Genomic DNA, 21541 nt, shown 5'->3' on the forward strand with positions numbered 1-21541 from the left:
GGGGCTGAGTGACTGAGAGAAAGGCGGGAAGTACGTGAGAGGGAGAGCCATGAACAGGCAAGGTAGGCCAGCCTGAGATTACCTCTGCGGGATATACATAGAGAGAAAGACAAGAGAGAGAGAGAGAAAGGAGGGAGGGAGGGAAAGAGAGAGAGAGAGAGAGAGAGAGAGAGAGAGACGCAGAGTCACCTCACTTGCACGTCATGGATTGGGACAGAGTCCAGTGTTTGGGGGTCGGTGCTTGGGCTCTGAGGTGTAACTGCCATGCCCTGAGATGCCACGGCTTCTCAAGGCTCAGTCTCAGCCCAGCTCATTCATGTTAGTCGGGAACTACAGGCAGGGCGTCAGGAACCCGTCCCTTGCTCCAAAGGCTGGACCCATTTGCACTGCTTAATGCCAGTGGAGGGGGTCAGGAAACACGCGGGTCAGCTCTGCACGTATCAGGACACAGAGGCATGGCCAAACGCTCTTCTTTCAAGGGGAGCCAACCTTCTGGTCCTCCCCAGCCCAGCGTGCAGGTCCTGGGTCCCAGCCCGGGCGCTGCAATGACACAGCAGAGGTCAGCTCTTGGGCACAGGGCTGTCACAGTCGTCCAAAAGAGCTCTGCTCCTGAAGTGACCTGCTCAGCTCCCTGCCAGCCTTCCTGGCCCCTCCTAACTCCTCTAAAGGGGGCTGGTTACCTGCTGCTCCGTCACTGGCCTCTTAGGCTGACTTGATGGGGCCAAGTGGCTTCAGTGTCACTTTTGATGTCTTTCCACCTGTGTAACTCTGTTTGTGCATCCTAGCCTGATCCTTTCTGTTTTTGTTTTTTGAGGTAGGGGCTTGCTGTGGAGCCAGGCTGGCCTGAAACACGTGGAGATTCTCCTGCCTCAGCCTCCTGAATGCTGGAATCACAGGCGTGCACCACTGTGCCTGTCTTTATTTCCATTTCTTGTCCATTGTATTCAGTGCTGTCTCGGAGGTCCATTTAGGCTGGCTCACACGTGTCTGTAACTGACGGTCACTGCAATTTATACTCACCCGTGCTACGGATATAACCGGCTTTATTCCACTCCGCTAACTTTGCATTTTCCACAGCAGTGTTCTTTCTTTTTCTTTTAAAATCACTGTTTTAATATTTGCAGAGCTGGGAACCGAACCCCAGGCCTCAGGGGTATCAGAGCTTTGGCAGACTCCTTAGGGGGATAGAACTCCTGGGAGCCCCCGCTGGGCTGAAGGGAAATGCCCCTGGACCTCCCTAAGCCCCTAAGGACCCTCAAGGCAGGCGTGGGGGGTGGGGGTGGGGTGGCGGAGCCCTCCCCGAGTGGGCGGGGCCAGCTCTCTTCTCCGTCCATCCCAGCCGAGCCTGAATGGGTGTGAGCCTCCGTCCTACATTTTTGCTGGCCATTTGGATAACACTCACTGTTCATCTCATCAAACGGGTTATGATTTTTGTTTGTTTTTGTTGTTGTTTTGGTACTGGGAATCAAACTCGCGACCTCGCGCTTGCCAGGCAGGTGCTGTGTTGCTGGTCTGTGTCCCTGGCAGGACTGGCACTGTCGCGACCTCCAGCCCTGAAGAGGAAGAGGCCTCTGGACAGGGATCCACTTAGGAGGCCACAGGCCAGGTGGCCGTTATTCGATTTGGGGAAATTCCTTCCCCTCTGCTTTCTTTGGTGTATTTATTTATGAAGCATGCAATTCCGTGAGTTTTGTGTGTTGCTGGCTTGGGAGTTTTGTCGTTGTTGTTATAGTCCTGGGGACTGAACCCAGCGCCTTTGCACTGAACTACATCCCCAGTCCTTTATTTTGAGACAAGGTCTCACTAAATCACTTAATTGCTATGGCTGGGCTTGAATTTATGATCCTCCCACCTCAGCCTCTCAGAGTGCCCGAATTACAGAGCTGTGCACAATATTGTCAGGGCTCAACATCCCACAATATTAGCAGTGCTTTGTCTCCTTGGGCTGATGAATATTTGAACCTGTGGCCAGAACACAATTTGTTAATTTATGCATCAGTTGATGGACTTCAGTTTGTTTCTACATTTTGGCATTGTGAGTCGCACGGTTATCAACATTCGTATTTAAATTCTGCCATGGGTATATATTTTTAATATCCTTGGGTATATATACAGGAGTGGAATTGCTGGGTTGTGTAGTAGCCTCTATGTTTATTCTTTTTTATTATTATTTTTGGATTTTGAGACGGGGTCTCGTTAGTAGGTCACATTGGCCTTGAACTCACGATATTCCTTAGGCTGACTTCTCACTTTCAGTAATCCTCCTGCCTCAGCCTCCTGAATGCTGGGATGACAGTGCCACGCACAGCTCCAGACTCCTTAGTTTATATTTGGTCATTCGGTTGTCCCAGAAGCACTATTTGGAAAGACTGTATTTTTTCCCACTGAATCATATTCCAGTCCTTGTCAAGATTCAAGCCTGGCTGGAGGTGCACACCCATAACCCAAAGCACTTGGAAGGCTGAGGCAGGAGGATTGCAAGTTAGAGTCCTGCTTAGGCAATTAGACCATGTCAAAATAAAGAAGTGAAAAAGGGCTGGGGGTGCACCTCACCGGTAGAGCACCCCTGGATTCAATCCCTAGTACTGAAAAAACAAATGATAAAGTGTGAGGGTTTATTTCTGGATTTTCCATTTTATTCCATCCATCCGGGTGTGGATCTCTACACTAACACTTCCTTGTCCTTACACTGCAGCATCATAGTAAGAAGCGGTTTCCAGGGGCTGCAGGTGGAGGAAAAAGCATGTTTCCTGCTCGTTGCAGAGGTCTAGGCCTGTGGTTCTTGAAGTGTGGTCCTCGGACCAGCAGTAGCTTCTCCTGCACCTTGGTCAGGAACGCAGCCTCCCAGCCAACGCTGGAGTCACTGCTGTAGGAACCCCGGGACGAGGCCTAGCAACCAAAGGTTACCAGGCCTCCCGACCTCCCAAGGGACACTAGAGCTTGTGATTCAAGATGATGGGTAACAGCATCCAACACACATCCGCTTCGTGAGTGGCAGTGAGTCCGAACTGAGTTGTGCTGTGAGCACTGAATGTGCATTTCAAAAAATTATCGCGGAAAAGAAAGCAGCCTTAAGGCTGTGAAGGGTGTTTGGGAAACCTAACCCGAAGTGTGGGTCTCTCACAGTTCTGGAAGTCCAAGGTTGAGGTCCCTGGAGTCCTGGTTCTGCAAAGGCCGGCCCTCAAACCCTCTTCCTGAGACAGATCCGAGTGGAGGGCCTCTTCCCTTTACCTCTAAGGCCCGGGTGGGGCTATGCCTACTGACTGCTGCAGTTGGCTGTCCTGGAGGCCCGCCCCTTTCTGGGGGTGGACCACTCTGACTGTTGGAGGGTGGGAGTGGGACCGCCTTGAATTTGAAACAGGGGCAGAGTTAAATGTGGACCAGTTGGCAGGCTCATATTAAAAGGCTTGTGTTTCTGACCAATTTGGGCCAATCAGCAGGCTCAAATTTAGACCAATCAGCAGGCTTGAATTTGGACCAATCACAGGCTCAACTAGACTAGAACCTCCAAGACTGCGGGCCTGCAGACAGATGATCTCAGGTATTTGTTATAGTAACACGAAGCTGACTAATGCAACTCCCCAAACCCTAAACCCTTGCCTCTAAATAGACTTGGTTAGTGGTGAGTCACCGTGGTAGGCGGGCCACTGTAGGACAGGACACTCAAGTTGCTCCTGGCTTCCTGGAGCCTGCAAAGATAAAGAGGGTCAGGCGCCCCATTAGAACCTGCCTTTGAGTCATCCTGCTGGGATGAGCAGGATCCGCAGTGTGTGTGTCTGGAGCAGTCAAGCGTGGGAGCCTGGAGATGAATGAATGGACCTAACCATCCCGCGTCCCCGGCCCTTCCACCGACTCTCAGGATGCAGAGATCCTGCAAGCCCGGATCTCACAAAACTCGGAGCTTTCCTCACCCCGGGCACTTCCTTGGCCCCTTACTGCTCCTGCACCTTGGGAGCTCTGCCATTTCCTCCGGCTGTGAGCTCCCGGGTCAGGGCAAGGACCGCTGGCCAGGGGCGATGCCTCTGCCACGAACCCTCCCGGCCACATACTCACTGATTACAGACACAGCCAGGTGATCGAACTCAGCGAGGGCCCAGAGACAGCTGCTCCCCACTTCCTCAGACATCTTTGGAGTCCACAAGCTGGAGTCTCCGTTCTTTGCAAGGTTTTTCTTTGTAGAACAAGCACCCAGGTTTATTAAAACTCTGCAAATAATTTTTTTTTTAAATATATTTCTTCCAGAGCCTGTGGGGGCCCAGTCCAATTCGAGTCTGACTTTGGCTACTTCCGGGTGCCTCGATGGCCCCCTCCACCACTGACTCCTGTTGGTGCTCATGGGAAAGGCCTGGAACATGACGATTATTGGGCTTATGTGGGCACCTGTGGCCTTGGGCGGGGGAGAATTGTGCTTAGTTTCTCTGGCAGGGTGTTGGCTATGTGGTTATCAAACTGGCTGCTTTTTCCTGGAAAGTCAGGAGTCATAACTTCCAGAGTCCTTTGTGGTCAGGCGGGGCCACGTGGCTAATGCTGCAAATAATGTGGGCAAAAACGATAGGCACGACTTACAGGCCTGGCTCTTGGACGATGCCCTGGGGTTCCTCTACCAGACTCTCTCTTCTCTTACTGGAACCAGGGGCAGCCTTGGAAGCCCCAAGGGAAAATGTGGGGCTCACCCCTAGACACTGGCTGACTCCTGTGTGAGCTACCCACCTTTCAAATTGACCTGCAACCTGGGTGAGAATTGGGGACCACAGCACAGTAGAGCCAACCCTGGCTCACACAATACCTGGACACCAGGACTGCAGGTCTCTGGCTGATGGACCACCATGGGGCTGGGTGTCTGAGAGCCTGTCACCTGTTACCTCACCGGTCCCCTGCAAGGATCTGCTATAATAAGCTCCAGAATGACCTCGGCTGTAAATCTCTAACAAGAAAGAAGGCATAACACCCCTAGGCATCAGGGCATCCCTTTTTGAATATTTTCGAGGCAGAGTCTCACCACATCATCGTCATCCCTGCTGGGCTCGAACTCACTAAGAAACCCAGGCTGGCCTTGAACTTACAGCGACTCTCTTGTCTCAACCTCCCGTGCTGGGATTACAGGGGTGCACCACCACCTTGCCGGGCTCCCTAATATCCCGGAAGCAACAGCAGGACGCTGCTAACCCTCTCAGGCATTATTTCATTTGTTCCTCACCGCAGGGCCAGCCAGGAGACAACTTCCGGTGGTTTTGGTTTTGCTATCATGCCCTCAGGAGACAGGGAGGGACGGAGGGGTCAGGAAGCTGGAGGCGGGGATCAGCTGCTTAGCCACCGCCACCTAAAGTGCGGCAGCCCCGTGTACAGCGGGAGTTCACGTGCTCACGGATCTTTTTGTGCTGGAGGATTTGAAAGAGGGATTGGGGTTTCTCCCTAGAGACGCTGGAAAGACGGTTCTTTCTCAGCACAACAGGGGTGCCGGCTCCACACGCACGGCTGTTTCTGTGGTTACCTGTCTGTGGGGACCAGCAGGGAGGGTGGTCACCGCGGGTACATGGGCAGGGCTTCTAGGAGCCCGCAGGACACACCCAGAAGGCCACCCTCCCCTGGTCACCAAGAGGCCACCAAGTTCCTTCCCCCACCAGGAGACTTAAGTTTCCCATACCTATGGGAGGGAGGGCCGGGAGAAGCCAGCCCCCTTCCCGCCGTCCACCGCACAGGAGGGGAAACTGAGGCAGAGGGCGTCCAGGGAGGTGGCGGAGGGCACCAGAGTGGAAACCAGGTCACTGCCCGGGCTAGGCTCTGTGCCCCATGCAGGCGCGGGATTGGGTGGCAGCTGCTCAGGAACAGGGGTGGAGGGGACGTAGGCCTCCGGGGCGGCCCAGCGGGGCCCCTGAGTGCCTGGGGCGACGTGGCTTCTTCCCTTTCCCGGGCCACCCTGGCCGAACTTCCTGCCAGGCCGGCCCCTCCCGGACGCCGCCTCTCGGCCTCTCCTGAACCCGCAGACCAGAGGCCAAAGGTTAGGGAGGCGGGACAGGCGCTCGATTCCACCCCTGTCCCGTCCCCCAAACGGGACTCGGGGACACTCCGTAGTGCAGAGAGAGGACTGAACAGCCGCGGGTAGCAAAGACGGTGGGGACCCTAGGTCCACCAGGGGGCGTGGTCAGGGCGGGGCCACGCAGGGGCGTGACCGTCTCGTCGCCTAAGGGTGTGACCAAGAGGGGGCGTGGCGGGGCGGGGGCGGTCCCGCAGGAAGCTGGCGCCCCGCCCCCGCCGCGCGCCCCGCCCATGCCCGCCCCCAGCCCCGCCTCCTCATCCCTTCCTTCCCGGGCGGGCAGGCGACGGCGGCGGACCGAGGATCGGCGGGCCGGGGCGCCCACACCGCGCTGGCTGCCCGGCCTCCGGCTTCCTTTTGTCTGTCCAGGCGGCGATGAGCGTAAGACCCGTGTGGAGCCTGCGGGCGCACGGACGCCCGCGCTCCTAGCCGCCTCTCGGGCCTCGGGTAGCCATCCGCGGAGCGCGTCCTGCCCCGGACCGGTACGGAAGGGCTGCGGGCTTGGTTCGGCGGGCGCGCGTGGCGGGGGCGCCCTGAGCGGCGTGGCGGGGCTGGTGCGTCCTCGCGGGGCCGGTGTGCGCGCCGTGGGGCCGCACATTCGAACTGCGTTTGTGCAGCGCTGCGGCGGGGGCCGGGCCGGCGGGAGCCGGAGGCGTCGCTGTGCGCAGAGCGGGTGCGGGGGCGGCCGGAGCCCCCGGGTCCCTGCCGCGCGGTGCAGTGCGGAGCTCGCGCCCGGGGCTCGGTCCGTGAGGCCCACGTGGGCCGGCGCCCAGCGTTCGGCGCCTCCTCTGGGGCAAGGGGACTGAACCGAGTCCCGGCCTCCCGCGCCCCGGCCGGACGCGCCACCCTCCTGATCGCGGTTTGCGTCTCTGCACCCGGCGAAGCTGCCCCCTGAGGGCTCTGGTGACATTGGGACGGGAACGCGCGAAGCCGTCCTTGGCACGGTGCCTACCACGTAGTAGGTGCTGCGTGTGTTGGATTCTCTTTTTAGAATTCCTTTTGATTGTGGGCGAGGCTCTCACCACCCCCACCACCCCTACATCGTGCTCAGCGCCTTTCTCCCGGTCCCAACTTAACGCGAAGCCGCAGGTTCGCGAAAGTTTCCGCCGCGCTGCTTGCTCGGCTTCACCGGGGTTGTGTGTGCTGGGCCTCGGGGTGCGCGGGAGCGCGGGGCGTCTGCCCATTTCCAGCCAGAGGCTCCCGCGCCCCGTGTTGGGGGTCCCTCTCCTGGCTGGAAGGCAGCGACTGCAAGTCGCGTTACGTTTCGTTCAACAAGTGCCTAGTCCCCAGGGACTACGCTTCGCCTATGCAAGTGGTGCTCCCGGCAGGCAGGCACGGATCTGGGGCTCTCGGCGTGGTCACCCGGAGGTCATCCCGTTGTTGCTCAGAAGGGTGTCTACAAGGACACAGAGTCCTGCGCTGGGCACCTGCTGGGCAGCAGCAGACCTCGCCCTGGCATCAGCCTCGTGCGTCAACCAGGATCAGCACGAGACCCGTCCTTCTGGTCTGACTCCGTTTACAGACGTGTTCCCCTGGGGACTGACCAGCGGCAGCACTGGTGGTCCGGGCTGGTGCACGCTGCTCTTAGCCGGAGCCGCGAGAGCTCACCTGGGCGTCTGCTGAGCATCCACAAGGCAAATCCCAGCTGCCAGTCCCTGCTGTCAGGCATCCCCTTCCCTCCTTTGCACTGGTTCCTTCCTCTGGGACCCTTCCGGGTGGCAGAGAGGGGCTGGGCAGTGACAGACCCTGCAGTGCTCGGAGCACTCAAAATGGAGCCTTGGAGTGGAGCGGCTGGGAGGGACTGCCAGGCCCCGGCGCCCGGGTGTAGGACGCGTTTCCCTGAGCAGCGCCAGACTCCGTAGTCGGGGAAGTCAGGCTGATCGCACCAAGATTTGGTGTCAAGCTTACTTCTAATGTAACCTGTGTTCTGTTTCATCGGTGATTTTGTGCCTTCCAGGAGGTAAGGGCTTCGAGTTCAAATCCTCCTCTCTCCCCTCATCAGATTCGATTTGTTTTTGTTTTTGTTTTTTTCTAAAACCAGTCTGGCTTTGGAAGCTCGGGAGACAGACTGTAAAGCTGTTTTGTTTTGGTCTTTTCGCTGGCTGAAGCCGGCCCTTTGTCTCCAGCCAACCTGTGTTTGGCCCTCGGTCTATTTCTGTTTCACTTTTGAAAGTGCCTGTAATTACTGCACTCTTGAGGTTTTATTGGATCACGCGCCGGAGGGAGGGAAGGCGCAGGAGCCCTGCTTCTCCTGGCCGTGGGCTGTGGTGCCACCCGGAGCCCGGCCCCTCCCTCTGCTTCTCTGCACTGTCTGTGTGTCAGAACCACTCAGGAGGGAGAGGTGGCTTTGGGAATCAGATACCCGGCAGGCAACTGGAGAAAACAAAGCAAGTGAACCCCCCCCCCCCCAAGAAAAGGGATCTGCCCAGAGAGCAGCCAGTCAGCGGTGCCTTCCTCAAAGCCCTCCCAGAGAGAGGCTCCAAGAGATAGAAAACCATGCTTCAGAATGGACTTCCCGCTCCATTTCTGGCCCCCAAAGTGGCGCAGAATTCGAAAACCAAGCCATGGCAGGAGAAGCCTAGGCTCCCTTTGGTGCAGAGCACCCAGAGCCTGGTACTCCCCTGGCTCCATCCCTGCCTGCACTCCCGGCGAGCTTCCCGGTGCAGCTCTGCATGCCCGAGCCTTCTCCTTTTGGATTGTGCTTGTCCAGTACCCTGCTGGCTGCCTCGGGGGCCATGCTGTCCCCCTACCATTTGTGGTGTCACCCTCTCCACAAGATTCCCTGCATCCACCTCTGACTCACCCCAGACCTCAGGTCACCACGCTCACTGTCCCAGTGATTGTCCAGGGCGGTCACTAGCAGGGCCCTAGACTCACTTTGGCCTTGACCATTAAATGACTGGGCAGCTTGAGTTTTATCTAGATTGGGCTCAGGGAGGAGTATGGTTTGTTTTTCCAGCAAGTTCCCGATTGTGCTTGTTTGCTGTGGGAGGATATTTAGAATTTATGAGTCCAGCTCAGGCTCGAATGGCGATTCTGCACATTTTATCAGGATGTTAGCCCCTGACGTCATCGTGCTGAGAGGGGGTGCATTTGGAGCTAAGGGTGAGCTGACACTTGGAGATTTTAATTATGCTTTACTTTGAGGGCTTTCTGTTCTCTTGAAACCCGTTTTACTTTTTTTAGACAGGGTCTCAATTTATAGTTCATGTAGCCCACATTGACCTCAAACCTATGGTGATCCTCTTGCCTCAGCCTCCCAAGTGGTGGGATAACATGCATGCACTACCATGTACAGGCGTTCTCCGTCTTACTTGGTTTCTTCAGTAAGACTGTGCATCTTGTAAGCCTCGTGTTCTTTTGTGTTTGGGTTGAGTTTCTAATTGAGATGCCAGAGATAATGGTAGAGATGCTTGGATGGGTTTAGGGGCTGTCTTAGTGCCACTTGCCTGACGCGGGGATGTTTCTTTCAATGCACTTTTTAACACAACAACACAAAAGTAAAACAAGTTGTCATAAAAATTCAGGAAATCAACACAATGTGACAAGTGGGACATTCCTAGAGGAGGACGGGAAGGGACACTAAGCCTCACCCCCAGCCCAGGCAGAGCATTTCTTAGGTGCTGCTGAGCAAGGTGCAAGTCTGAAGAATTTTTTTCCTTTTTATCATCTTGGAAGCACAGTAAATCCTTAGAGCACCCTGCCTGGGCTACATCTTTTTAAGTAAAATTGAATGTCAGAGGTAGAGCTTCACATTTCTGCATTTTTTGGAGCATAACTAAGGTGAGGGGTCTTCTTGAGGCTGTTTTTTCTTTATCTAAATAAGCCTAGGCTGGGTATGATGGCATACACCTGTCATCCCAGCACTGGGGAAGCTGAGGCAGGAGGATCACTGCAAGTTTGAGGCCACCCTCAGGGATAGTCTGAGCTCCATAGTGAGACCCTATCTCAAAAAACCAAACCCAAGCCAAACAACTTACTGCACCCCCAACACTGCTAACTGGGCAGCTGTGTTTTCTGGGTGCTACTATAATTGATTTTTCCAGCGCTTGAGGGCCAACCCAAGTTGGCTGGAAGCCAGGAGACTGAGATTGGAGGGGCTGTCCAGCACCACGTGTACCCTGATAGTAATGGGCTTCTGGGCTGTTGACCCGACTAAGGGCTCCAAGTTCAAGGTCACCAGGACCCTGAAGGAGGAAGAAGGCTGTGTGGTGCATGGTTCCCCTCTCAATATCTTCCTTTACCTGCAGGATCCAACATCTTCCCCTTTTATATCAAGATATGCAAAGTGCCTGCCTGGCAAGTACGAGGTTGTGAGTTCATCCCCGGTACCGGAAAAAAAAAAGATATGCAGTAATTCATATAAAATGTATACATTCTTACTGTCCAGTTCTGTCTGGTGAAGTGGCGCATGCCTGTAATCTTAGCACTCAGAAGGCTGAGGCAGGAGAATTGCTACAAGTTCAAGAGCAGTGTGGCTACATAGTGAGATCCTGCCACAAGCCAAATAAATTTTTTAAAATGTACAGGTTAGTGATTTTTGAGTTGTGCAACCACTATCATAATTCAGGGATTTGTTTTTAACTACTGGGGACTGAACCCAGGGCTTTTGCACTGAGTTACATCCTCAACTGTTTATTTTTTATTTAAAGACAATCTCACTAGTCTCACTAGGTGTCCTGGCTGGGCTCTAACTTTTAACTCTCCTGCCTCAGCGTTCCAGCCCTCTGAGTCTCTGCAGTGGCCTCAGCTTTCTTGGCCCTTTCCTGTGCTGGACACAGAGCCCTTTGCCTGAAGCCTTCCTGAAACTCAGCACCAGAAAAGTCTGTTGTCCCTTGGGATGAAAGTGTCCTCACTGCCCTCCCTCCCCTGTCCACACCCAGCACAGCAGTGGCGCCTGCTGTATACCCCGGGCCCGGGCCTGGACTGCCAGGGCAGCTCTTCCTGCACCTCTTGTCAGAGCCTGTGGGGTTGAAATCCAGGTGCAGGGTGGTGCGGGTTGGGGAGCCACAGCCCCGCCACCTCCATTATCCATTCTTGAGGGACCCATGGGGCCCATGGCATCAAGCTCATTTTTTTTTTTTTTATCTTTTTCCTTTTTATCGGTACCAGGAATCGAAGTCATGACTGCCTGCTTACAAGGCAGATGCTTACGTGCTGAGCTAAATCCCCAGCCCCTCAAACTCATTTTTTAAATGAAAAGCTGCGGAAGCCCAGAGGAAAACAGCTGGAGGAAGGCTGGGTGTGGCAGGAAGCAGCAGTGGGCGTAAAGCAGGTCGCCCTCGTCCCTGTCATTTTGCCCCATCCGGCAGTGCTCCGTTTCCCTGTGTAAGTCCTGGCCGCTCCTTGGCCAGGAGGCGCTGATGCCCTGTGAAGTGGGCAGGAACCCCCTGGTAAATAGGGGTGCGCAGGGGAGCAGGCTGTGGACTCCGCGTTTTGCATGTCCCAGAAGTAGTTTTCTCTTTGCCTTTTGTGGTTTTTTCGGTTGTTGTTGTTTGTTGCTGTTGTTGTGGGTTTTTTTTTTTTTTCCACTACTGGAGGTTGAACCCAGGACCATTGTACTGAGCTACATCCCAAGCCCTTTTTTATTTTTCATTTTGAAACAGGTTCATGCTCAGTTGCCCAGGCTGGGCTCCATATTGGGATCCTCCTGTCTCAGTCTCCCAGAGTGCAGGGATGACAGGTGTGTACCACCACACCCAGCCTGCTGTTACTTTTTAAATCGTCTTTGATGGTGATGCTTCCTCTACTAAATATTCCTTTTCCCTCTCGGTCCCTGACCCCACGTGGCTCAGGAAGCGGCTCACTGCTTTGGCAGCTGGAGGGGGTTCTGGGGACCTCCGGTAACCGTCCTGGGCCAGGCCTGGCCCTTCTTCCTGGGCATGGGGCGGGGTAGTGGTGCTTTCCAGCCTGTGTCCGACACAGGTGGAGGGACTGGGTGACCTTATGGTCCTCCTTCCCAAGCACTCCAGGCAGTGAGGATTCCCGGATTCTCGTGGCCTGGGATGCTGCAGGGCAGGGGTAGGAAGGACCCTTCACTGGGGCCCATCACGCCTTCCCCTGTGGCCAGGAGCTGGCTTTCTTCTCCAGCCCCAAGGTCAGCATCACCATCACCATCATGGTCAGCAGCCTTCACACTCACTCCTGATCTTGGGATCTTTCCTACCAAATTAGCTGTGTTTTTCTCTTCTAACAGTACTGGGGATCGAACCTGGGCCTTCACACTCAGCTCCATCTCCAGCCTCCCTTTCTCTCCATTTTTTATTCTTTATTTTGAGACAGAGCTTGCCAAGTCATTAAGTTGCCCACACTGGGCTCTGGTTTGCAGTCCTCCTGCCTCAGCCTCCCAGAGTGCTGGGATGCCAGGCAGCAGCACCATGCTGGGTTCGTGGTCTTTTTTTGACCTTCTCACCAGGATTGGGGGCCAGGTCAGGAAGATGTAGACATAGGAAAATGCAGATTGATGGTGACAGCAGCGTTCTTCAGGGGACCCTGTGGACTTCCCCTTGTAGATCAGCCTCCCTGGTACAGAGCCTGGGGCGTGACACATGCCCAGATGTGTGGCTGCAGCTGGCCACTCCCGCTCACTCAGCTGTAGGCCGGCTGGTGTGCTGAATTATTCAAACATCTCGGCAGCTGCCTGAAGGTCCGATGGCCAAGCCAACACAATAATGCCGTTTTCAGTGTATGTTGTTGCTTGGCACATTTTTGTTCTAGGAACTCATTAACATCGTGGGACAGACTGGGTATGGTGGGGCACATTTGTCATCCCAGCACCCTGGGAGACCAAGGCAGGAGGATCTGAAATTCAAACCCAGCCTGGGCGACTTAGTGAGACCCCATCTTAAAATAAAAATATAAAAGGGCTGGGAATGGAGTTCAGTGTGAAGGTTCTGGGTTTGATCCCAGGCCCCACCACCAGCACCAAGAAAACAAAGAAGGGAGAAGTGCGTGGGTGAATAAGTCCAAACCGCACACTGAGCTCCTTGCTGGACGGGTCAGCGCCGGAAGTGTCACACAGGACATGTGATCGCATTCCAGACACAGAGTGTATCTAGCCGGGCGAACTGCGGACTGGATTTGGCCTTGACTTGGCCTCCTTAGCGAATTCCTAAAACCTCTTTCAAAATTAGCATATTCGTGAAGGTAGAATTAGCTGTGAGGGTTGAAAACCAGCAGCAGAGCATCTTTGCTAAGTTTGGGGCTGGGAGTCGAGAGGTGGAGTCACCTGGACAGTTTTGGTTCATGCGTTTGGGAGGCAGGAGAAGCCAGACATGCAGAAGGGAAAGAACACGCGAAATCGTTGGTGGCAGCGGTGGGATCACAGTGCCTGCTGTCTCCTGCCTTTTCTTTTCCTATGCGTTCTCCATTTTCCAGGGACCATGTGTTACTTCTGCAGTTAGAAAGAAAAATGATCTAAGAGGAGCTGCAAGCACCCCCAGCCCTTGCCTGCCTCTCGCCCCTGGATTCCCTTTCTATCCCCGCACTAGCTAGAACCTGCTGCCTGCAGACCTCTGATCACTTGGATTGACAGAAATGTATCATAAACCATCCTGAGCATCTGTTGCCCACAGTCTGAATTCAACAATGAGCAGAAGCAGGAACTGGGGAGAAAGAAGAATGTCCCGGGTCTTCCGGGAAATTCAGAGTTCCCATGTGGCAGGGGCGCTCTGTTCCCCCACCCACCCAGCTGGGTTCTTTTCCCTTTGCTTGAGTCTGGACCTGCCTCATCTCTTGACTCCGAGGAAGGCCTGGTGGCCTTGCTTGTTGTCTTTGTTGTTTGTTTTTGTGACTGGATCTTGCTATGTCATTCAGGCTGGCCTTGAACTCACGACAATCTTCCTGCCTCAGCCTCCCCGATCCTGGAATTATGTCTGTACACCATCACACCCAGTTTCCTTGGGTGCTGACACCACTGGCTCCTCTCTCATTGTCTCTGTGTCCCTAGGAATGACCCTTTCTGTGTGCCAATCCAGACAAGTGTGTTCTCGTTCTGTTTTTGTGGTGCTGGTGACTGAACCCAGGGCCTCGCATGGAGCTATATCCCCACCCCTTTTTTATTGTTTATTTTGAGACAGAGTCTCACTAAGTCGCTGCTACCTTGCCTAGGCTGGGCTTGCATTCTTTGTCATCCTCCTGCCTCAGCCTTCCACAGTGCTGGGATTACAAACATGCACCATCACACGCAGCGCTGGCTGTGTGTTTGATAGCAACCTTCCTGGCTCCTGTCTTGCTGCTCCCCCGGGACCCCAGGGAGTGGACCTGTTCCCTCCAGTGGCAGGCTGGGAGGTGACTCAGCCGGCACTGGATGCTGGCCTGCATGGATTTATCTGCTAGCTGTGGAGCAGGGCCATTGTGTCCCTTGTTAGGGCCGCGCCTGTCTTGAGGCAACCTCCTTCCTGGGGCTGTTATTCCCTGGCATTTTTCAGAGGTTTAATCTGCCCAAATCTAGGATATTGAGGCAGCAGCATGGACGGTTATGAAGAGGAGGCCAGGCAGCAGAGAAATTGGTTGAAATGGAAGATTAATTTTGGGGTGGGCGAGGGAGAGGGAAGTGGGGTGCTGGGTGACCTCCAGATAAATAACACTGCTGTAAAATGTGGGAAATCCCAGCCTGCCACTACCATTAGCTCAGTGTAGATTGGACAGTTAACAAATCACCTCTGCATAGCCCACTGTCAGTATTTATGATCTGGAGAAAAAAAATTGCAATTCTCGGTAAAATCCCATCACGTCTGGTACCATAATTTTAGGCTCTTCCTCATAAGGAAGCTAAATTTAAAAAGAATGAGGATGGCTCCCGTGTTCACACCGTGTTCCTCCAAATGCTGGGTCCTTGGTGATTCCGCATCCAACACCCAGGCAGGAAGCTGCTTGCGGATCACTGGAGACCGCTGGGTTGCCATGGAGACCAGGTGTGCTGTGGTTTCCCTATACCCCGGTGGTCCTGGAGAAGCAGTACTCTTTAGGGTGATATTTCTTGAACAACTACGTGTGCGCTTTTCTAGGCAAAGGTCAGACACTGTTGTCGACACAGAGCAGGATGCCTGGGGTCTGGTTCTGCTTAATTATTGACACCGTACCACCTTCCCTCCTCCTGCCGGAAACGCTTCCACGCAGGAGACCATCGATCAAAAACAACCACAACGTCTCGTCAGAAAGCCAGGGGCGTCAGCTCTGGCCTCCCTGATCACTGCCCCTGAGCTAGCCCAGCAGTTACCTGCCGTGTGCCAGGCTGTGGCCCAAGCCCTGGGGCCCTGGATCAGCCGGCTCAAAACCCCTGAGGTCAACAAGTTAACAGGAAAGAAGGTGTTTTTTGTGTTTTTTTTCAAATCCATTTTATTTCAAAGAGGAAAAAAAATTTCCAAACATGTCAGGCAGGGGCAGCAGTGGTCCATACACTGCGCATTGTCATCCCCAGGTCATTCACCCAGAGCACCAGACAGCTGCATCGGCTGTCCGAAAGAAAGGTGTGACCTGGCCCCATTGCTGTGGGCCTGTGGCAGGACAGGGCATCCTGGCCTCGTGGCAGAGGTGGACAGCAGCAGAGGAGGCTGCTGGCCTTACAGGGGCCAGGAAGTAAAGACAGAAACAGGAAGGGGCGGGTCTGGTGGCTCCTTAAGGCCACGCCCCCAATGACCTCATAGCTACCCCTGAGGCCACACCTCTTAAAGGTCCCACCACCTACCAAGAGCACCACGGGCTGCTGTCCAAGCACGTGTTCAACATCTGGGCCTTTGTTGGGGGGCATTTCAGATTGAAACTGGAACATCCCACAGACTGTGACTCTGAGGAGGACCTGGGCTCCCTGCCAATCTGCAGGCAGGACCCTCCTCGGTTGTCCCCGTGAGATGAAGGCCCGCATCCTGGTGGTGCCTCAGCTACTTGGTCCATTATTCATAGGCGTTTAGTTTTGTTTCGTTTTGAGTCAGGGTCTCACTGTGTAATTTTGGCTGGCTTTGAACTTGCGGTGACCTTCCTGCCTCAGCCTCCTGAGTACTGTGCTCACAGTGGGCACCACCATGCCCGATGTGCAGGCGTTTGCTGGAGGTAGCACGGTGTGTGTCAGTCTGCTTCTACAGTGGGTGGTTGCTCTGCCCCTCCCCGGGTGGGTCTTGGGGAAGAAGGGGCCCTGTCATCCCTGTAGGCGGCAGCTGGGCATGTGCTGGGGCAGTGCTGGGGACATCTGGGGGCTGAGGGTTGACACCAGTGACGTAGGAAGGGAAACAGCCCAGGCTGTGTGTGTAGTGCAGATTTGACCTGCTCTTATGAGGATCAAGTGTCTTTCTCTCTTTTTTTTTTTAACTTTCATTCCTAGGAATTGAACATAGGGTCTTTGCACTGAGCTACACATCGCCCTTTTTGTTTTTTTATTTGGAGACAGGGACTTGCTACCGGCCCGGGGCAGGGCTCGAACTTGAGCTCCTTCTGCCTCAGCCTCCCGGAGTACTGGCACAACAGGCGTGCACTGCCCGGGTCAGCGCCTTTTGGATCCTGGTTTGGAAACTCACGGCCTGAACGTTAGCGCGATCTCTTCTCCTGCTCAAGGTCAACCTGCGCTTCCGTTTCCTTCCTGCGAGAGGTGAGGCCAGGATCCTCCCTGAGGAAACCGGAAACGGTCTCATCCGCCCGAAGTCTGGAGTGACCTACTGGCCAGACAGAGCTGGGAGGAGCCGGGGACAAGGACCCAGCCTTCCAGGCCACACCCCAGGGGCCGCCTCCAGCCAGGTCCCACCTCCTGCAGCCCGGCCAGTCCGGAGGCTCAGCAGCCTGCACAGTGCCCCACGATCCAGTCACATCACGCACAGAACATGTCTGGGGGCAGCTAGATCTAAACCGTAACACTACGCAAATGCATTCCCATCGCCAGGAGCAGTCCCTTCCCAGTCTGTCTTGTCCACGGCCCGAGAAACCTTGGGATTTGTCTGTTTAGATTTTGGGGGTGAATGGCAGCATAAACACTGTACCCTCTGTGTGTAGACACCATTACACAGCTCCACCCAGACATGGCCTGTAATCCATACTTTCTGCTTTTACATGGCTGTATACTATCCCATCCCACGAATAGCCCACCTTTTGGGTTTATTTATCTATGACAAACGCTTCTGTTTCTCCTTCGGGTTATTATGGAGTATGGTGCTTCGTTTCTCTTAGGCATGTAGAGAGTGCAGTTTTACTTGAGGGGTCAGAGGAAGCCACCTGCAGGTGACCTTGAGCAGAGAAATGAGGACGCTGGCCCCTGGAGGCACAAGGGGGAACAGCAGGTACGAGTTTTCTTCCAGAAGGTTTTGGCCTTGAGATGTTACTTCAAGGCCCAGTGCAAGGGCTTCCCTTTCTAAATAGAGAGTCCAGCTCCCAGGGCAGGCTTTCAGCTCATCCATCTTCTTCCTGCCTGAAAAGCCTGTATGATTTCAGGAAGTAGGGCAGCCCTCTTATGACCGTGCGGCTGCAGTGGACATGCTCAGCACAGTGAAGCCGAAGACCGGTCTGTGATGGACTCTTGAATCACTACCAGCGCCCTAGCTCTCAAGCCTCTGCTCTTTCGTTCTGTGACGGTCTTTTCTCATCCAGGCCAGGTTGTGTGTTGCTTGCAGTGAATATATCCTCACACCCAGACTGTGTCACTCCCACGTCCCCTGAGTAGACCATGACAGGCTCAGATCTGCACATCCTGCAGCCCAGCCAGCTGACCACTGAGTCGGTCACCAGGGTTGAGATCTCCCCCACCAGGGGATACTGTGAACTCTGCCTTTGGAAGGGGCTGTATTTCCTTTTCATGCTGTGGTCCCTTCTGCTGGGAGCCTAGACTCCCCCTCCCTGCCTATACCTGGCAAGCACCCACTTTTTGCAAGAAGCCAGCAACACTGGGTGTCGTGGTGCACACCTGCTGTCCCAGCACTAGGAAGGCTGAGGCAGGAGGATCCTGTGAGTTTGAGGCCAACCTGGGCCACAGACTGAGACTTTGTCTCAAAAAAACAAATACAAGTAAACAAACAAAAAGCAGGTGTTCACCTCAAGCAGCTGATCAGCTTCTGTGCACCTGGTACTCACCTTGTCAGGTGCATCTCAGGGGCTGGCATTTTCTGAAAAATAAGTCTTTCATTACTGTAGACAAAGCCATGGAGCACAGGGAGCAACCGTGCCCTGTGGTCTCTGTTCTACTTCAGGCCCCGCCTGAGGCCTGAGGGGGTGAGCTCTTCGGGAGGGTGATGAGGACCCAGATGACTGCAGGTGCTAATGCCAGGCAAGATGCCAGTGACCCCGCTGAGCTGCTCACTCCTGAGGTCGCTTGTTGTCCCGGGACCCAGTGAGAGCGCTAAGCAGCTAAGCCACGTCCTGCGAGGATGCTGGGAGCAGCGGGCAGCATCCCGCTGGCTGGTGCAGGCCTCCCTGGCAAGAGTTCTGCCCTGTTGTTACAAAAGGTGAAACCCAGTCCAGTGGGTTTTTCTGTAAAAGCCAATTAAAAGGAATTAAGCACAAACACGGTCCACTGTGATGTTAATCTCAGATCCTGGATCAATCGGAGTTTGTGGAAATGCCAAAGTTGTTAGGGCTGCGGTTGCCATGGCAGTGGAGCTGTGCACCAGCAGCCTCCTGCGTCACACCTGCCCTGCCGGGCCAGCGGTGCACCAGGCCCTGTGGGGTTCCTGTGGCCAGGGGTGCAGGTCAGGAGACTCCTGAACCCCGGAGCTTCCTAGTGGGGGCCCTGGGAGAGGGGTTGCTTCCCCTCTGCCTCAGTTTCCTTGCTTAATGGAGTCTCTGGGTTTTGAACCCTAACAGTCTCCCCGATCGGCCTCAAAGTCCTGTATCTGTTTCCCATGCAGGGTTTCCCTTTCAGATTCGTCTCCCAAATTTACTTGTATTTCAGCCCCAGCTCGGAGGCCTCACAGACAAGAAGACTGTAGTCCTAGGAAGAAGGCTGAAGCAGGAGGATCTTGAACCCAGCCTGAGCAACTTAGCAAGACCCCATTTCAAAATAAAATTCGCGAAGGGCTAGGGCTGTGGCTTGGTGCTCTGTGGGTCCAATCTCTAGTACTGAAAATAAATGGGACCTGGACGGTGATTTGCCCACAGCCTGGGGATGGGTGGCCGTGCCCGGCGGGAATGTGGGTCCCTGCCTGAGCGCAGTGTGCTCTTCTCTACCCTCCGGGCTGCTGCTCTGCTGCCTGCGCCTCCCTTCTCCAGTGCCGTATCCCAGACTCAGCTGGGCCTGATTAGGGTAGGCAGGAGGTACTCGAGATGATCCCTCCAGGCTGTTAGGAAAGCTTAGCTCTTGTCCTTGGGGTCACCTGCCATCCTGGGGTTGTCTCAGTGGGTGATGGGGACCCTGCTTTCAAACCTTGACCAGAGCTGGGCACTGTAGTACCTGCATGTAATCCTAGCACTCTGAGAAGCTGAGGCAGGACGATCTCAGGTTTGAGTGCAGTCTGGGCAATTTAGCAGATCAGTGTGACCTTGTTTCAAAATTTAAAAATTAAAAAGATGGGGGGAGCTGGGGATACAGTCTGTGCAGAAGCCCAAGATTCATTCTGTTACTGTGAAAGAAAAAACCGGAAGACCAGCGTTGATGGGCCTCTTTTTGGGGGAAGTCACGGGCAGCACCCCTCCTCTCCCTGGGCCTGTGAAACCTGCTGGCTGGGCTCCCTGCAGATGCCCGCAGCTGCAGCCTGGGCTGCCGGCCACCGCGATCCTGCTGTCTCCCCTCCTCTGCTCACGCCCTGCCGTGCTGGACCAGGGCCGTCCCAGGACAGCCCGCCCGCCTGCTCCTTCCTGCCTCGGTGCTTGGCTGTGGCCCAGGCCTTTGCTCCCTGGAAAGCTCCTGGCTTCTGAGCCGGATGAGCCGTCTGCCTGGGTGGCCTGAGCAGCTGCCCTGCCTGGGCCCGGCTCTATCACCTGGAGCTGCGGGAGTCCAGCGTCACCTGCCCTACATCGATGATCCGCGCTCCGCAGCCCAGCAGAGCAGGGTGGGAGAAGCTCTCTGGTCCTGCCCGATGCTAGGCTTGCTGGGGTTTGACTGCGGTTCTTGCTTCGGGCGCTCTGAGTCGTCTGTTCTTCTTTGAGACTCATTTTCCCCACGTGTAAGTCATGCTGGCATAGGGAGGCTGCCGAGAGGACCATAGGAGGTGTCACGGTGGAGCATCCCCCAACCTCCCTCTCCCCGACACTGGATCAAGCTTTGTTCCCCATCTGATTTTCATCCTGAGACACAGGTGAGAGGGAGCCCGCTTCCCGGAGCCCAGGACTGGCCCTGTGGAGAGTGCAGTTATTTAGGGCTACAATGTAGGAGGGCTCAGCACCCTGGGGAACCTCGCTGTAGATGGTGACCGCATTCCTGACTTACGATGCCTTATGATGTCTGTCCTCCTCTTTCTTGGGAGCTCTGTCTATCAGGAAGCATGAAGGACTCACGCTGAGGTTCTTTCTGTCTACACACTTGGAGTTCTGGAGCAGGTCGCCAGAGGGGACAGTGACCCTGAGTGTGACCCCATTCTCCACTCTCCCTGGAAACTGTGCACTGCAGGCAGGTGACAGCTGAGGCTGCCTTTTACGGGGGGGGGGCACACAGGCCTGGAGGGCTCAACAGTTGCCGTATGGCAGACTCTGCCATGGGACCAGGTACATGTGACCCTCAGCCTGGAGCCCTGCAGTGTCCATGTGACAGGAAGCTGGACTGTCAGCTTGGTTGGCTCAGGAACCACTCAGGGAGCAGTGAAGCCCACCTCGGGATATGTCTGGGTAGTCATGGAGAGTGACTTGCATCATCCTGCCTCAGCCTCTTAGCACTGGCTTGTTTAGTGAACTCTGAGCTCCTGTACCAGGCTTCAGGCTTGGAAGGGAAAATTCATCTGAACCTGCAGCCGGGGGACAGGGATGGGCACAGGTCCTCGTGGTTCACAGAGACCCTGCTCACTTTACCACCTGCTGATTCCTCTCAGCCCCAGGCCACAAACAAGGTGGCTGTGACAAATTCTGCACATCGGTACCTGGGCTTGGGGCTGCCTCAGTGACTTTCTGGGTACCCCCTGGAGAACTAAAGCCTGTGTTGATGTCAGGAAGTCACCACACCGGGCTCCTTGGGTACTTGATGAGGGGGGTACCCTCCAGCTACCACCAGAGCCCAGCACCTACAATGCTCCCTTGTGCCCCAGCTCTCCCCTGCCCCTTTTTTTCAGTTTAATTTTTTGAGACAGGGTCTCACTGTGTTGTCCTGGCTGACCTCAAACTGTCAGGGATCCTCCTGCCTCAGCCCTCTGAATGCTAACATTATAAGGTGTGCACCACTACACCCAGGTCTTGTTTGGATTCTGAGATCTGGCTGGCCCATAAACTATATGCACGTAAGATGTCACTGAACTCTGACACAGGGCACACAGACCAGCTGTCCCGAGAAGGCTCAGTGGGAAGGAATAACAGTGTCATTGGTGTGCAGACTTTGTGAACACCTGGATGTGCAGGAAACATGGTTTATTTGCATGCAACATTGTATCTACTTCAGCAACTGGACAG

The 21541-nt window shown here is 55.0% G+C and overlaps 1 protein-coding gene and 1 long non-coding RNA gene across 4 annotated transcripts in view; one reads left to right on the forward strand and one right to left on the reverse strand.

Annotated features, from left to right (window-relative positions):
* Positions 1-2606: 2606 nt before the first annotated feature.
* On the reverse strand, positions 2607-6170 carry LOC106025936 (uncharacterized). Its single transcript, XR_001199530.3, has 3 exons — positions 5645-6170; positions 4054-4205; positions 2607-3689 (listed from the first exon to the last, which is right to left on the reverse strand). It is a non-coding gene; the product is annotated as an uncharacterized LOC106025936 (long non-coding RNA).
* Positions 6171-6317: 147 nt separating this feature from the next.
* Hpcal1 (hippocalcin like 1) overlaps positions 6318-21541 on the forward strand; it is a 50161-nt gene continuing 34937 nt past the window's right edge. For 2 of the 3 annotated variants that reach the window (XM_063254288.1, XM_063254287.1), the window contains exon 1: positions 6321-6516. The gene's annotated coding sequence lies outside the window, so the exon portion shown is untranslated. Of the gene's footprint in view, positions 6517-21541 lie in introns of all 3 variants that reach the window. The other variant, XM_003462706.5, reaches the window with a different exon arrangement.

Source organism: Cavia porcellus, unplaced genomic scaffold (assembly GCF_034190915.1).
Source record: "Cavia porcellus strain 051 isolate PalLab524CR breed Dunkin Hartley unplaced genomic scaffold, mCavPor4.1 scaffold_8, whole genome shotgun sequence".
In the NCBI taxonomy this organism is placed as follows: Eukaryota; Metazoa; Chordata; class Mammalia; order Rodentia; family Caviidae; genus Cavia; species Cavia porcellus.